The following is a 17,398-nucleotide window of genomic DNA, read 5'->3' on the forward strand; positions in this document are numbered from 1 at the left end:
CACTTGCAGACTACTCATTCAGATGCCATAATAACCAATACCGCTCCACTGCTCATTCTGTTTCTGACTTCAAAGGTACAACTTACTTCTTCAGAATGAACAAGCCTGCATGGCGGGACGCAGCCCTTGAAACGACGCTGACCGAGATGGGCACCTGGGTCCAAAAAGCCAGCTTTCGTCTTTCAGGTCAGAGACTTACAGAACACAGGAGCTAGGAGAGAACTTCCTGGTGATCACATGGTATCCCCCCCTTTTTTTAAAAGAATTTATTTATTTATTTGACAGACAGAGATCACAAGTAGGCAGAGAGGCAGGCAGAGAGAGAGGGGGAAGCAGGCCCCCCGCTGAGCAGAGGGCCCGATGATGCGGGTCTCCATCCGATGGCCCTGGGATCATGACCTGAGCCGAAGGCAGAGGCTTTAACCCACTGGGCCACCCAGGCGCCCCTCATTTTTTTTTAAAGGGAAAATTGTATTGATAGGATGTGATAGAAAGAAAACAGCATGAGACTCAGAAGAGTTTTAGTTCTCTCATTCGTCAACCTCTATAAGTCTCAGTTTTCCTCTCGTAAAAATCAAAGTCGTGGTACCCAGCCGGCCACCATGGTAAACGTGCCATATGTTGCTGTTGTCTTTTGGTGTCCTTGAAACCGCACCCACGCACTGCATATTGGGGTGACAGTGGAACACGGCCCACGCGGCTCACCTCTGGCTTCTCCCGCCGCCGGCCTAAATCATTCTTCAGGAGGTGATGGAGTGGCCCTTTGGAGACTACTGAAAAGGAAAGCACGCCTCTGAATCCCCGTGTGGAGGGGAGTTTGAGGGCCTGTTGCTATGTAATAGGTCACCCGATTATTACTATTCCATTACCTGTGGAAATAACGCCACATTGTCACAATGGATGACTTAATTCAGATACCAAGTCCCAGTTGGCAATCCGCTCTGTGTGAGAGTCTCAGAAGCACATTTACGGCTCACCTGTCAGTCACCTTCATAGAACATCTCAGGAAAAGAAATGATGTACGGCAGTCCCTGCTAATCATGCACTTGGCTTTTGCCACTTGGCTTGCTTCCTGTCTTTTCCCTAAGTTAGAGTACATGTCTATGTTCCCCTTCCCTCCTCCCCTCCCAGGGGAAGGCGGGGGGGTGGGTGCTGCGGTAATACATGCATCTGACCAAATTCTCAGCGTGGCTGCTTCTGTGGCATCTCGGCATATGAGCAAATAATTTACAGAAATTCCAGAGAAAAGAGGTGCTTCAAGGGCTCCCAGGGCACATGATGGGGCTGGAAGAGTGAAGCGGCACAGCTGGGACAGCTGGGAGCAGGAGCTGTCACTGAGCTGTTTCCCTGCTTATAACAAGGTCATCAATCACCCCCTCCTCCGGCCCAACCACCCTCATTCCATGACTCAGAACCTGAGCATCAGCCTCAATCTCCTTGACACTGTGTCCTGTGAAGGACATCTCAGAGGTGTCTCACGAAATTCACATTATTAACAATGGTTAAATGGGGGAGGGGGTGGGCAGAATTCAAGGATGAGTATGATATGCTAACAGGCCTCCTCTAAATTCCCATCACACCTGGTCCTCTACCAGTTGCTAAGACGTTTGATTTAGGTCATTGCCCTTGAAATTTGCCATTGCTCCCTGAGATCTACTACTGGCCAAACCCAACCATGGTGGGGAAATGCATGCATTTTTCAAAATGAAAAAATGCTCACTGGAAATATATTCTGAAATCTGAAACTACGGAAGCTCATTGCCTGCATCAGACTGCTCTTGGCTTGTGCCGGCCGGGAAGGAAAGTTCACCGCCTCTGCACCACTGTAGAAAGATCGGCTTCTGATCCTTCACAGGGATTTTCTAAGTATTGGTAGTGATAAGTCACCATTTAGAGTTGGGCACTCTGTGCCAGACATTTCCAAAAAAAAAAAAAAAACAAAAAAAAAAACCCCAACTCATTGACAATCACCCTATAAAATATTATTATTACTATTATTGTTTCATGCATCGATGACATTTTGTAGTGCTTTTTTTTCTTTAGAGGGTGTTCATGCACATGTTGGGGGAGGGGAGGGGCAGAGGGCGAGGAGAGAGAAGAGACTCCAGGATCCAGCCCAGCCCAGCTCAGAGCCCAACTTGGGCTCAATCTTAGAATCCTGAGATCATGACCTGAGTGGAAATTGAGTCAGATGCTTAACCAACTGAGCCACCAGGCGCCCCCAGAGTGCACTTTTCAGTGTAATTTCAAGGTCCTGATATTGAACAATTTGACTGAAAGGATGATCTCGTAATTGAAAATGCAAAAGCCTCTGCAGGGAAGAACAGAAGTAATTTTATCTCTTATTTATGTATGAATTAGTTAATCAGACTCTTTATCTAGTAAGGAAATAGAGAAGAGACAACATTGCTCACTGGAAGAAAGTGAGAGATAAGTGGGGTCTCGAATTGGGTGAGGCTGGGTGAGTGGTGATGCAAGGACCATTCCCTGACTTTCTCTCTAAGGTCCCCAGCCAACCCCCTCTATTCTGGGCAGCCTAGATCTCCCCTCTACAGCTGAGGCAAGAATGCTGAGGCAAAGTGACTCATTCACCTCCCAATGGAAGGACAACCTCCAAAATTTTATCTACTTTTATTTTTTTATTTTTCAGCTTCCAGAATTTTAGAGTATTGCAAACCCTATAATATTTTGCTCAGAAAGCAGTGGAGCTGACATTTACCAGAAGTTAACTGCGTAAAGAAGCAGGACATTGTCTAAAGAAAAATCTTCACATAGTTTGACAAAATTCCCAAAGGTCATAGAAGGGTGTGGTGGGATCTATTTACATTTTGTATACAATGTAGTCTCTGCCGGGTAGCAGGTGAAAAAATTAAGTGATCACACAAACCTGAATGGTTTTGAGCAGTTATAGGAGGAAAGAAAAATCCTAGATCTTAGTCTCTGCTGCCTCGACATGTAAGTGGGACAAGTGTTTTTTGAGAATCAGATCAAAAAATCCCACATGCTGGGCTCAGAAAGCCTTCCAAATCTCCTCTTCCATGTTGGAGCAGCTATTATGTTAAATAGAGAAATTATTAGCTAGTAATCTGTCATTAAAACCTTACAAATATGGTATTTCAACAAATCTTCGATGCCACGGTAAAACATCCCGTAATTTTATGTGCCCCTAAGAACAAACAAAACCTGACAATTAAACTGGGTTGTATCGACAATTGCTGGATCCATTCTGACTACAGATGTGTTACGATGTTATGATGCACGCATCTCAGAACCAGTAAGAAGAGATCCCCAAACCGAGAGCATAAAATAATGCTGAGTCTCCTGTCTTAACTTTAAGTGTGAAATTATTGGATATAAATATCTACTTGCCCAGCCAGTTGTCATCAAGCCCTGGCATCCTTGCTTCTTGATGTGTTTGTCTCCTGCCTTCCCGGTCCCTCCACTGTGGACCTCACGATCTCGCACCTGTCTGTGACACAACTGTGCCAAAGCTGTCTATGAAAACAGCAGACGCCCCAATTTCAGTCCCTCTGCATGTCACCGAGCATGTTACTGACCTTTGTAAAGGACCTTCCTTCCCCAGTCCTAGTCCTTCTCCAAATCCTTCTCTGTGCCTACAACCATCTTTCTCCAGCTAAAATACCAGCCCCTCCAGGAGGGTGGTGAAGTCCTCAAAACCACTGCATGGAGAGAGCACATTTTCCTGGAGCATTCATTTCAAGCAAATGGGAAGTAATTTATGACATTTGTTGTTTTCACTAAAACACACATAGTAGAATAGAACGATACATCACATGATTCTTAAAGATAAGTGAGTTCATGGAAACAGCATCATTTCCGGTTAGCACTCCCTTCTGTTGTTTGGGTAGGACGGTTCCAGAAGCTCTAGCCTATAGGATAAGCCCAAAGGTCCCATCGCCTTTTCTGTCTCTCTCCCTCCCTTTATTCCCGAATGCCAATTCTTTTCTTCTGCCAAATACCTTCTCACCATTTTCCCCAGATACCAGCTTTGCTGCCTTCTTGGTGACAGTCATCTGACTTCGACCATCGTTTTTCCTCTTGCCTGCTTTCCAAAACTAATGACACCTTAAAGACCAGGTCAACTCCCACCTCCTACCTCAGAGCTGCCTTCTGGACCACAGGAGCCCAGTGTTCTTCTTACCCAAAGATGCTTACTGAAATCCTGTGGCTAGGGGTCCGCAAGCTCTGGCTTGTGGCCAGATACTGCTTGTGGCTGCTGCTCACCCCCAGTGTCGAACAGCATCAACAGAGACCACATGGCCTCCAAAACCTCGCCTATTTTCTGTCTGGGCTTTTACAGAAAAAAGTTGCTAATATCCAGTCTACATCTTTATTATATTTTCTAATGCTAAACTTCCATTACCTTACTATATGTTATCGTAACACATAAAGTTAGTTTACTTTCAAGTTCGTGAACATTTTCTGTTTCCCATTTCCCAAGTGAGACCACAAGCTCCTTGCAGGCAGAGGTTATTTGCCCAACCTCCTTCCAGAATGCCTGGGACTCTTCTATCCTTGACAACCACGCTCCGTGGCCTCATCTAGCACGTTACCAAATGATATGTTGTCAAGGCACAGGTTCAGTGAGATATGAAATAAACGCGCTTTCCCGTGGATTGGTACATGACACGTCTATCAATCATTCCATCACCAAACGTGTATTTACCATCTACACTGCATAGGGTCCCAGACTGAGAGAGAAGATTCGTATAAGAAAATGTAAACTCTCGGGATGCCTGGGTGGCTCAGTGGGTTAAAACCTCTGCCTTTGGCTCAGGTCATGATCCCAGGGCCCTCGGATTGAGACCCACATCGGGCTCTCAGCTCGGCGGGGAGCCAGCTTCCTCCTCTCTCTCTGCCTGCCTCTTTGCCTGCTTGTGATCTCTGTCTGTCAGATAAATAAATAAAATCTTAAAAAAAAAAAAAAGAAAAGAAAAGAAAGAAAATGTAAGCTCTCCCTGATGGTCAGACATCTCCTTGAGACGAGATCATCATATGCGGAAGAGCAGCCCATGGGAAACAGGACACGCGCAGGGGTGAACCAGTCGTGTGATGCCCAGCATTACAGAGAAGAGAGGAATGAGAACATTCTGAAGGCCAAGGAGGAGCTTTGACCCTCAATAAACGTATTCTATGGGTCCATGAAAGGGAGACTAAGGAATAAGGTTTACTAGTTGGTGTAAAAGGATTATATAAAGCAGTTTCTACCTTGCCTGAACGCCGTCTACCGGAATGACAGTCATCACAGCACTTAGTACAATAAGCTAAAATCCTGGGTATGTGCTTCAAAGGCGAAGAGGAGAGAAATGTTCCCCAGTTCACGGTTATGCTGATCTTTGCACTGATCTGAATATTTATAACTTACCTGTTTTGTAGAACCAAAAAGCAGCTGAAGCAGCCTAAAACATTCCACAAATATTCACTGGGTGCCCACTACGCACCAGTGTTCTAAGGCTCTAGGAATATAGAGGTGACTCACACAGGCCGGGTCCTTTCCATGGCGAGAGACCGTCAGTAAGTAAACAAGATCAATACAGACCACGCTAAATGCTCTGAAGGAAATGGACATGGTGACCCGGTGCAGAGTAACTGACACGGAATGGGGAAAGGTCACCGAGAGCCTCCCCAAGGCCTTCCACTGAGACCCGAAGGGAACCACCCATGTAAAGAGCCGCAGAGAAGTACAGAAACGAACACAGAGAGGACAAAAGCCCCAAGCAGCTCTGAGCCTGGTGTGTGCTCATAGAAGGCAGGTCACGGTCAGGGTAAATGGTCAGCTGTGACGCTGGAAAGCTGGTCAGGAGCCGGGGCACAGAGAGCCTAACAGGACTCCGGCTTTGACTCTGTGGGCAAAAGACACGGCAACAGAATAGAAGCCAAATTAGAAAATCTGGGAAGAGAACAACCAGAGTCCACAGATCTGCTCCCTCTAAGGCCTCGCTGGTGTCATAACCGAGCTTCGGATTTGCTTTCTAACAACCAGAGCCAAAAAGGGTTATGGAGGTTACGAGGTTCTAGTTTCTGAAAGGAGAAGGTGCAGCAGTTTCTTGGGTTGATCAATGGAGTCCTAGCACTTGATTCTAAATACTTCCCTAGAATCCTGTAGTCAGGACCTTGAGAAATATAATGGTCAATTTTCTAGAAAACAGCTTTACAGCAAACGAGAACCAGTTTTCACATGGCTTTCTCTGGTTCCTGTGGCTCAGGGCTGAAATGCAACTCGGAGAGATCTGAAATCTGAACTTGGTGCCTGTGTCTGGCCTTGTAATACCCAAATAAGATTCAAAATTTTCTAGAGCAATATCTTAGTTTTTGGTTGCACATAGATGGACCCTAGGCAAAATGTGAGAAAGGCAAAGTTTATCCCTTATGTCCCCCACTCCGATACTGCTTTTGGATCCCTGAGGGCTCCCTGATATGACCTCAGACTCCTCACATCTACCTGGTAGGCTGTGTCCTCTCTGTCCTCCTCCACGACCACCGATCAGCAACAAGAGCACTTGTGATCTTTGAAACCAGGTGAGCCCGACAACATGCGGATGTGTGCATTTCAGCAAATTACTTAACTTCTAGAAATTTTCATTTCCCCATCTAGCAAGACTGAAATGAAAAGACATGTGCAAAGTGCCTGGCACTCAGTAGATGCTTTCCACACTCAATTAGTCAAAAACAGTTACCAAATGAGTGCTAGTTAGCTAATGAGGAATACTGTGCTTTTGCTCTGTTAAAAATACATTATGTGCCTAAAAAGCTTTAAAAATATATATTAAATTATTTTAATTATAAAAACATACCCGAGTGATATGTGATAATTTGAAAGACTTTTTTTCCCTACGATTTTATTTATGTATTTGACAGACAGAGAGAGAGATCACAAGTAGGCAGAGAGACAGGCAGAGAGAGTGGGGGGGCGGGTAGAGAGGGGCAGAGGTAGGGTGAAGCAGGCTCCCTGCTGAGCAAAAGTCTGATGCAGGGCTCAATCCCAGGTCCCTGAGATCATGACCTGAGCCAGAGGAAGAGACTTAACCCACTGAGCCACCCAAGCACCCTGATAATTTGAAAGACCCAATGCTGACAGGTGTAAAATGAAAAGTGGAAATCCTCCTTCACTACCTCCTTATTTCCCATTCTCAAGTATATGAAGAAAAGCTATAATTAAATGCCCTTTGCTATCGTTAGCAGAGTAGATTTCTGCAGTCCGATTAGCAGCTTTTCAGAACTTTCTAACATGTTATCTATGTTTCTGCTTATATGCTACACAAATTAATGTTGTTCTCCAAAGCGTTTTTCACTCACTGGCATAGTGTTCCTTTCCCATCTGTTCATACAGACCTACCTCATTTATGATTGTCTTATACTATTCCATTTAACAATGCATTCATTTAACAAATATTTATCAAGTATTGATGATGTAATAATTATCTATAATTTGCTATTATCATAAATATCTTGATACATACATTTTTGTATGCCACGTGTGATTACTTCTAGAGAAGAATTCCCCTCAAAATGGAATTTCTAGGTCAATGTGCATGCATTTGAAATTGACACTTATCGACAAACTGCCCTCCAGAAGAGGAGGTGTCAGTTCACACACCGGCCACCATATTATGACCAACCCAGTTTCCCAATGTGACAAGTAAAAAATGTTATTTGGTCTCATCTGTCTTTCCCTGGTCATTAGTGAAGATAAACTTTTCCCACATATTTATTAGCCAATTCTATGAATTACTCTGTGAAGATCTTTTCATGTTTTGACATGCTTTTCTAGAAAGAATTTCAAGTGGTCCCTAATCTTAACAATTACAAGCTTGTCTGGAGGTATTTAGTACGTCCCTGTAACTAACACATGAAATCAAGTGCCTATGGTTAGGACAGACTACAGTATTCACCTACATGAGGTATATCATTAGGCTTCTGAAAAGCGGGGAGTTATTTTACCCATCCCTGATTTTCTTATTAGAACAGGAGTCACACACAGATATTGCAAAGTTTCACCCTGTCCAAATTAGTGCCCCAACAATTTCGGAGTCAAAGGAGACAAGGAGACAACAGGTCTGGGTGAGTGGATCACTGCCTTCTCTCAAACCTTCCTAGTAGTCCTTTCAGGTAGCTCATTATCTCTCATCAAATAATGAAAGGTTCCCCGGGGAGTGCAGAGAGTCAGGCATCTGACTCTTTTTTTTTTTTTTTAATTTGTGTCTTCCTTCTCAATTTTAAAACTTACCATAAAGCATTTCTGATCATCCAGATGAGCTCAAAACCAAAATTTCATTCATTCATTTGCATTCATGTTTACAATGATATATATTTGCAAAACCCAATATACTTTCATTGTTGTAAGCTGACGAGGACCCAAAAAAGCAGATTTACTGTATAAACTGGCATCTGACTCTTGATTTCGGCTCTGGTCTCGTGATCTGGTCGTGAGACTGAGCTCGGTGCTGAGCAGGGATCCTGCTGGGGGTTCTCTCTCTCCTTCTCCCTTTGCCCCTCCCCTCCCCCAACAAAACCAAACTGTGATGGTAATTCAGCTGTTGGGGTTTTTTCAGTGAGTCTTTTCTGACCATCCTATTTGAAGCAACATCCTTATGCCCTCCCTCAAGCACTCTAGCCCCTCTCCTGCTTAACTTTTCTCTATGGCACCCACCGGCATGGGCATTCACTCCTATTTGCTCCCTTGTTCATTTCTGTCCTTCCCACTACAGTGTAAGCCCCAATGAAAGTGTTGCATAGAACTCTGTAGTCCTGAAAACGCTCCCGTGTATATTACCTAATCTTTCCACCAAGGCTTGATGTAGGTGTTGTATTACCTTCACTTCACAAAAGAGGAAAACAGATCTAAAATAAATTAAGGGACACACTCAAGGCTGCTTGGCTGGTATGTGGAAGGACCTGAGAGTTCCACATCATGATGTTGCTGCTTCTAATGGTAAAGTTGAAGCCTCCCCGCATACAGAGTACAGTTAATATAGATGTAGCCATTTCCAAAATGATCTTTAGATGGCTCGAAAGCTACCACTTTATCTATGAATACCTTTTGGCTTCCACATAGCTACATACCCAATTCTGCCTATTTAACTAGATCCCAGAAATGACGATCCTGATGGTGGTCTATCTGGGAGTAAGGGGACCCCCTCCTTTGGTGTTGCTCTTTCCTGCTAGACCACCGAGGGCGGAGAGCCGTTGCATTTCTTTTTTGAGATACAGCTTCCAGAACAATTACCTTTTTGTGGTCATTCAACAAATATGTGTGGAAAGGAACTGAATTCCCAACGGAACTGGCTATAATAAAAAAAAGAAGAAGAAGAAGAAGAAGAAGAAGAAGAAGAAGAAGAAGAAGAAAAGGAACTGGCTATAGCAATCAAAACCCTAATTTCAAAATAGCAGAGGGTTCTTCCTTCATAAATCTGCACAGCAGTAGTCAATCCTGACCCACATTAGAATCACCTGGGGACCTCTCAGAACTACTAGTGCTTGGGCCCCAAGACTCTAATTTAATGGGACAGGGGGTGCCAGCTGGCCATTGGGCTTTTAAAGCTCCATGGTACAGCCATACAGGCGGGGATGAGAAACCTGATTTACAGGTTTCTCAAGTGAAGCATTCCTGTCCCCATTGAAAGGTAACATCCGCAGGGGGGGGAAGAAATCCTCACCCAACAGAATTCTTCAAAGGGACAACCACCTAATCCTAAGAACTGTAAAGATGACACAGGGCCTCCCTTAGCAGTGACCCTTGGGAAAAAGCACTTCTGAACAAAGACAAATTGCAAAGCCTCTTGGGGACTTGCATTCTGAGAAATTCTTCGCAAAACAAAGGGGCATCGCAAATGTGTTTTAGAACAGAAGCCCACAACCCTTTTCTGCATAGTAATTATTTTAGGCTCTGCAAGCTGTACACTGTGGTTCTTACTCAAGTCCGCGACTACACCTCAGAAGCAGCCAGGGACCCAGCAAGCATGACTGTGTTCCGACAAAACTCTGGTTACGGGTATTAAAATTTGAATTTCATGTAATTTCACCTCACAAAATATTATTCTCTTGATTTTTTCCCCCAACTATTTAAAAATGTAAAAACCATTCTTAGTTGGGGGGGGGAGGCTTGCAAAAACAGGTGGAGGGGTGAGAGTTGGCCCATGGGTCATTTTTTGTTAAGCCCTGCTCTGAAAGCATGTATTAAAAACAGAGGAATGGGGCGCCTGGGTGGCTCAGTGGGTTAAGCCTCTGCCTTTGGCTCAGGTCATGATCCCAGGATTCTGGGATCGAGCCCCACATCGGGCTCTCCGCTCCTCAGGGAGCCTGCTTCCTCCACTCTCTCTGCCTCTCTGCCTACTCGTGATCTCTCTCTCTCTGTCAAATAAATAATTAAAATCTTTTTAAAAAATAAATAAAATAAAAACAGAGGAACAAGTAAGCTCAGCTAATAAATATACAGATGCAGCAAAAGATGTATTTGGGTAGAACTGATTTCACTGAACCTGTACTTAATTCTTGTCTTGGCAGGAAACTGCCACTGGACCTGTTTCTCAAAATGCAAGTGTATTTGAGATTCCAGAGTATTTGTGGGGGGCAGAGGGGAGCTTGCTTGCTTTTTAGCCCCTTTCTTACTAGAGACATTGCAGGCTGCAGGAGATGCACAGTACATCAGGACAGGGCTCCAACAAGAACTTAATAACTCAATCACAAAACTTGTGGCTGGCCTATGCGGAGGCTGCTTTTACTGTCCTTTGAGTCATAAAAAATACCAGCTCCGGGTTCGCAAGTGCACGGTTTATAGGCATTGATTTACACAAACACAGGTCTATTAAATATGAGCCCAAAAGATTTGGGGAATTCGGAGACGTGAAAATCAGAGGTTGGAGATGGAATGAGTCCCACACTGAGAGGCAAGAGGGCAATTTTTCTACGGGGTGCTGGCCGGGGTGCTGACAGCTGAAGGTCACTTGACCAAGAAACAAGGAAGAGGGAAAGATGTTGGCGTGAACCGAAATGCGTCCTTGGGTCCTAAGCAAATCGTCCTCGGTTACTTAATTTATCAATGCACGTGCTGTGCTTATATATCACACACAACCCTCAACAATGGAAACATTCAAATGGGAAGTAAATTTCCTCTAGTGAACTTCCCCCAAACGGTGAGAGGTCAGGAAGAGAGATTTGGTTTTGGTGGACCAAAGGAAAAAAAGAGAAGAAAAGAAAAGAGAGAGCGTGCATCCATTTGGGGATACCATCTGCTTGTCTTCGGTGGAAAAAGGCACAGAGGGAAGAGGGAGTAGAAGGAGAGAGACCCGGCCAGTGTGCGTGTGCACCGAGGGCCACCAGCAGCCCTGCGGAGACTTGCGACGTGTGCGACGTGTGGGGGGGCAGGGTGGGGGGGACGCAGGTAGAACACAAAACTGCTACTGTTCCAGGATCTTCCCAGCAGCCAACAACCTCTGCCACCGCAGGCCTCGTAAATGTGTTTTATGTGTCCTGTTGCTCCCGCAGCCCCGTCTCCCCCAGGCTGTTGCCACCTCCTAATAGCGCAGCACAAAGACCGATGTCCCACTGAGCCAGGAGCGAAATTACCAGCCTGACCCTCACCTCTCTGATGGGCCTCACGTTCAAAGGCTTGCCCAATCCTCTCGTGGGAACCACGAGCCGATTTGTGTAGCGACAGGGATGCTCTCGGCTGGCCTCACAGGGGAATTTTCCAATGACACACACAAATAAAACCCGCAAACCTGACAGCGGGGTGGGGAGAGCCCCAGAACTATGGCTGAACCACCAGAAACTGCTTCTCCCTCAACCCCGATTTAGTGCAAAAGTTTCTATGGAGAATTTGCAAGGAAGGGTGGACGCTGAAAGCTCTGTGGGGCTCGCTTCTACCCCAGACAGAGCGGAGTGGTGGGACCCCCGGGGGAGAGGGGGGTTCGGGTGGTAGCCCCACCCGGCCTCTGGCCCCCACTCCGAGGTCGTCCTGACCGCTCCACCCTGCCAGGCCCATACTCTTCTCCCAACTAAAGGATCAGGCTGTCGCCGTCCCAGTCGGGCCCCACAGCCCGCGCGGACCCTCTGCGGGGCTGCGCACCAGCTCCCCAAGCACCTCCCACCCCATCCCCAGCCCTTTCAGGACCACGACCCCGTCTTCCCTGAAGTCATGATTCCATCATAAATTACTGGATGATCTTGATCATGGCGAGTTTTACCTTTACATGATTTCATATAAATAAATGAACAAATCAGGAAAAATACACTTTTCCAGATCATGTGACTTTTGTTTTTCTTCTGAAAATACCATCGCGGTAAGTTTCTTCATCCAGTCGTGCGGGAGCGCCTGCTGGGCACCAGGAACGCTTCTGGATGGGATGAACACGGCAGAAACCGTGGGCGCTGCTCTGATGGGGTGCGCTATCTTGTTAGGGGGACAAGTAACAATACAACCGTGTCCTTACCAACGGAGCTACGTTCTGTGAAGGTCGGAAGGGACACGACGCCTTCCCTGTGAAGCGGGGTGGGGGGGAACATGATGTAGGCGGCCAGAGCTGAGGTTGGGGTGAAGGGAGGCTCCACGTCACCCGGGCAACCTGTTCGCTGTCCTTGCTTGGTCGTGGGTGTTAGGAGCAGCAGGAAGCCATGGGAGGGTGTTAAGCAGTCACAGCGCAGTGACAGTGATGGGCAGCCGTCCATCCCAGGCCAGGGTCTCTCTGCCAGGCAGGCCCCAGAAAAAGCAAACAGAGCTACCAGCCCACAGCAGAAAGGCTTCTTGACTTCCATTGTTCCTTCAGTTTCTTCCTTCAGGCTACGAATCAAGGTTTTTAAAAATACTGGCCAGATTTTTTTCTAGACACATCCTAGAAATGGAAGTTTGATTTGGGGGAGGAGTGGTAGGGTTTTAATATGACATTAATGAGGACTGTTCTGGGAAAGTAAGTATTTGATGAGGGAAATGCCAATATACAGACAAAGCCTAGAATTTAAAAGGGAATAAAATGTGACATGTAAGAGAAACAAGGGCTCATTTTTTTTTCTTTTAACAATCAAGTCCTGAATGCACTGCTTACTTGCTCTGTAACCATGGACATGTTGCTTAACCATTCTTTGCCTCAGTTTCCCCACAATTCCCCACAATCCTTTTCCAGATCATGTGACTTTTGTTTTTCTTCTGAAATTACCATCGCGGTAAGTTTCTTCATCCAGTCGTGCGGGATTAACGATAATTTTTTTATTTTTATTTTTTTAAAGACTTTATTTATTTATCTGAGAGAGAGAGAGACAAAGATAGTGAGAGGGGACACAAGTGGAGAGAAGAAGCAGGCTCCCCAAAGAGGAAGGAGCCCACCGCAGGTCTGGATTCAAGGACCCTGAGATCCTAACCTGAGCCAAAGGCAGATGCTTAACCCACTGAGTCACCTAGGCCCCCCAAAGATAATTTAAAAAAAAAAAAAAAGATTGTATTTATTTATTTGAGAGAAAGACGAAGACAGCACAAAGTGGGGGCGGGGCAGAGGATGAGGGATAAGCAGACTCCCTGCTGGGCGAGGTGAGGTGGGGGGATGCTGGGAGGCCCTGGAGTGGGGAGCCTCCATCCCAGGACCTGGAGATCATGACCTGAGCTACAGTCAGACGCTTAATCGACTGAGCCACCCAGGCGCCCAACAGTAACAAGGATAAAAACTGCTAGAATTCTCCATTCACTTTCAGTGTCTCTGGATGTCTCCACATGGATGCCTCATTCTTCTTAATCAGGAAAAAATGAGAATATGTATCAGCAGCTCAATCAAGCCCAGCTCCCAAATGTGCACAGAAAGCTAAGAATAGAAATCAGTCCCAAAGGGCACTCAGCAAATGACTCCGAAAACCCCACAAGTTGCATGTATACATTTTCAGCATTCATAAAAATACAATACTGTTATTATGTCTGTTGGCCTCTAGGTGTAAAAAAATAGGAAATGTCACAAGAGAACTTCTTGAGAGTGCTTGAGATATTTATTTTCACAATATTAAGAACAAAAACATTTTTGACATGTTTTACTGCTACTTTCAGTTCTCTTTAGTTCATTTTCAAGTTAGGACTTTAAAGTCCAAGAGGGAAGCAGACCCACCAGCCCCAGGGAGCGATCACTATATTCTGTGAGACATTGCCATCTAGTGGCCAATGTGAACACTGCAGGGGATGACGCTTTTCCCTCAAATTTTAATTTGCAAACCTATCAGCTTCCTTTCACCAGTTCTCCCACGATTTATACTGACCATGGTGTCTGGGTTTTCTTTTTTTTTTTTTTAAGATTTTATTTGTTTATTTGACAGAGATCACAAGTAGGCAGAGAGGCAGGCAGAGAGAGAGGAAGGGAAGCAGGCTCCCCGCTAAGCAGAGAGCCTGATGCGGGACTCGATCCTAGGACCCTGAGATCATGACCCGAGCCGAAGGCAGCGGCTTAACCCACTGAGCCACCCAGGCGCCCGTGTCTGGGTTTTCTAATGTGTGTTTTTATTTCCTCAGTAGTAAGAGTACAAATGGGCCATAATAAAACTCATATACTATTTGGGTTGAAGGATTAAGTAGGGTTCTTATTTTGGGGTTGTTTTGTTTTGTTTGATAAATCATGTTTGGGTAGGTAGAAAATCCAGCCATTTAATTTGTAAATGTTGGAAAACATTGATATACATTGAAAACAAATCCACAATTTTGAGATTTGAGAGGGAAGTGCATATTGTGTGAATTCTGTGCCTTAACACCGAGCTAACAATCAATGTTAAAGACAAATGACATGATAAACGCATAAACAGGTCCTTCACTACATGATGCAAAGCGTGGTAGGGGGCTTTCCCTGGTTACCTCTGCAGTCCTCAAACAGCACTACAAGCTCCATTCCTCCCCACCTGGCAGCTCAAACAGCTGAAACTCACACAGTTGATGAGAATTCAGAACCCAGGACATTCTCCTGAGGGCAGGCACCTGTGCAACCCTGCAGACTGCTGTCAGCTCCAGACAATGTCTGGCATGCTATAGGTACTCAATAAATACCTTGAATGAATAAAGGAGTCCTGTGGCAGAAGCCACTAGCACTCCCCAGCGTCTCTGCTCCTCCTCTCTTCTAACCAGATGTGCTACTAGGTGGCACTTTCCAGTCATCTCTGCAATGAGGTCTGGCCACGGGACAGAAGGATGATCGCTGGAAGTATTATGCCCAGGCCTAGCTTGTGAAAACTGCCAAAATGGGACCCTCTTTTCCTTTTCCCATGTGCCAGCTGAAAGGAAGGGACTCCACTAACCTAAAGTGGGGATGGGGGGGTAGGTAGGGGGGCACCACAAGGTGCAGGCAGCTCACATCCCGGAAATAATGCCTGGGGCAGAGTCCCCGGGCCCCACTGACCCTCATTCGATGGTGACACGGGTGAGAAATAAAGCGTTATTGTGTTAAACCCCTCAATAGGAGAGTTGTTTGTTACAACAATCAGTCCACCCAAACTAATAAAACTCCAAGGCAGTCCTTTTGAAATGATAAACACTGCATTTTCTGAACAAGAGAGACCTCTCCCTTCGCTGTCCTTTTAAAGGCTCTGCACAATGGAATAAAGAACTTTAAGCTTTACTTTTATAACTAGTTCATGCCCTCACTAGAGCGTCTTTATAAAAATCAGAGAGAACTTAAAGGGAGTTCGTTTATTCTTTCTTTTTCATAGGTTTCCACTGAATCGGAGCCCGAAGGCGAATTTTCTCCAAGGAGTCTTAAAATACTGACGTTTCCAGCAGGGTTTACTGTTGCCTGTAAGATGGCATGTTTCATGAAATCAAACTAAATCTGCTCTCCAGCACATCTATTTTTAAGATCCCCGGCGCCTGAACCTGACTCAGCCGAGTGAATCATGCTAGACTCCTCTGATGACACACCAACCCCCCACAGTTGGGGCGGGGACAAGGGGGGTGAGGCGGGGCGGGGCGGGGCGGGGCGGGACGGGGCGGGGCGGGGCGGGACGGGGTATTGGGGGGAGACAAAACACAATGGCTGCTGTTGGCTGCGTTCACACTGGGAGCTCCTCACCACCTGACCGAAGGAGCATTCCGGATTACCAAGAAATCACAAGCTCCGGAGTGCTCTTGAGTGGGAGCAATACATTGGCAACTAAAGCCACAGTGACTCCTGTGACATCCACGTGCTTGAACTTCTACAGTGAAACTGCCCAACTAACTCCCTAGTACAGTTTTAGGCATCTACGGAGGGTTTTTTCCCCCCTTTCTAATTGTTCTGACAAGGAAATACGTAATGTTCAATACTAGTCACCCAAGAGAGCTATTATCTGCTTCTAATTTTCCTCTCTGTCATCTGCCAGGGACATCGAGGGGCATTCTTATGTTGGATTAGAATCAGCGATGCACCCAATGAGAGAGGTAGGAAAATTCATGGAGGAATACTTCATTTCAATTAACATATCAGCTTAGGAAATTTAAAACACCATCCTTTAAAGTTGGACAAAATTATTTCAACATTTCTCTGAAATAAGACATTTCACAGTACTTAGGACATTTTCATAGAAAAGAATGATGAAGGAGGATTTCCCTTACCAGATATCAAAACCAATTTAAAGATGTATTAATTAGGGGCACTTGGGTGGCTCAGTGGGTTAAGCCTTTGCCTTTGGCTCAGGTCATGGTCTCAGGGTCCTGGGATCCAGCCCCGCATCGGGCTCTCTGCTCAGCAGGGAACCTGCTTCCCCTTCTCTCCTGCCTACTTGTGATCTCTCTCTCTGTCAAATAAGTAAATAAAATCTTAAAAAAAAAAAAAAGATGTATTAATTAAAACACTGTGGTGCTGACACAAATGGAAAAAACGATTATAAAAAGAGCCTTAGAATATTTGAAACATTTCGGTATCATATTTATTTATTTATTTATTTATATTTGCTTTTTTAAATCCCAGATCAATGAGGAAGGGATGGAGTATGTGACAAATAGTGTTTAATAAAAATGGCTACTTATTTGGGGGGAAATCCACCTTACCCCTTGAACAGCAAAATAAATCCCAAATACACTGAAGAATTTAAACTGTAAGCATTAACAGGAGCTAGAATATAATGGTGACCATTTATACACACTGAAGATAGGAAAAGGTTTTCTAGGGACAAAGAAACAATGGAATAAAATACTGATCCGTTTTGACCCCATGAAATTTTAAGTTCCTGAATTTCAAAAATATAACAAACAAAATTAAAAGGAAGACTAGGAACCGAAAAATACTTGCCATGTGTATGACAAAGTTCAATATCCTTATAAATCCATGGGAGACTAACATAAAACCCAAACTAGAATAAAAGCCAAACCAAAACAAAAACCCACTAATGCCTTGATAGAAACATGAGCAAAAAGCATAAACAATTTCTTTTTTTAAGATTTTATTTT

This window comes from Lontra canadensis, unplaced genomic scaffold (genome assembly GCF_010015895.1).
Source record: "Lontra canadensis isolate GAN:19392208 unplaced genomic scaffold, GSC_riverotter_1.0 scaffold63, whole genome shotgun sequence".
Classification (NCBI taxonomy): Eukaryota; Metazoa; Chordata; class Mammalia; order Carnivora; family Mustelidae; genus Lontra; species Lontra canadensis.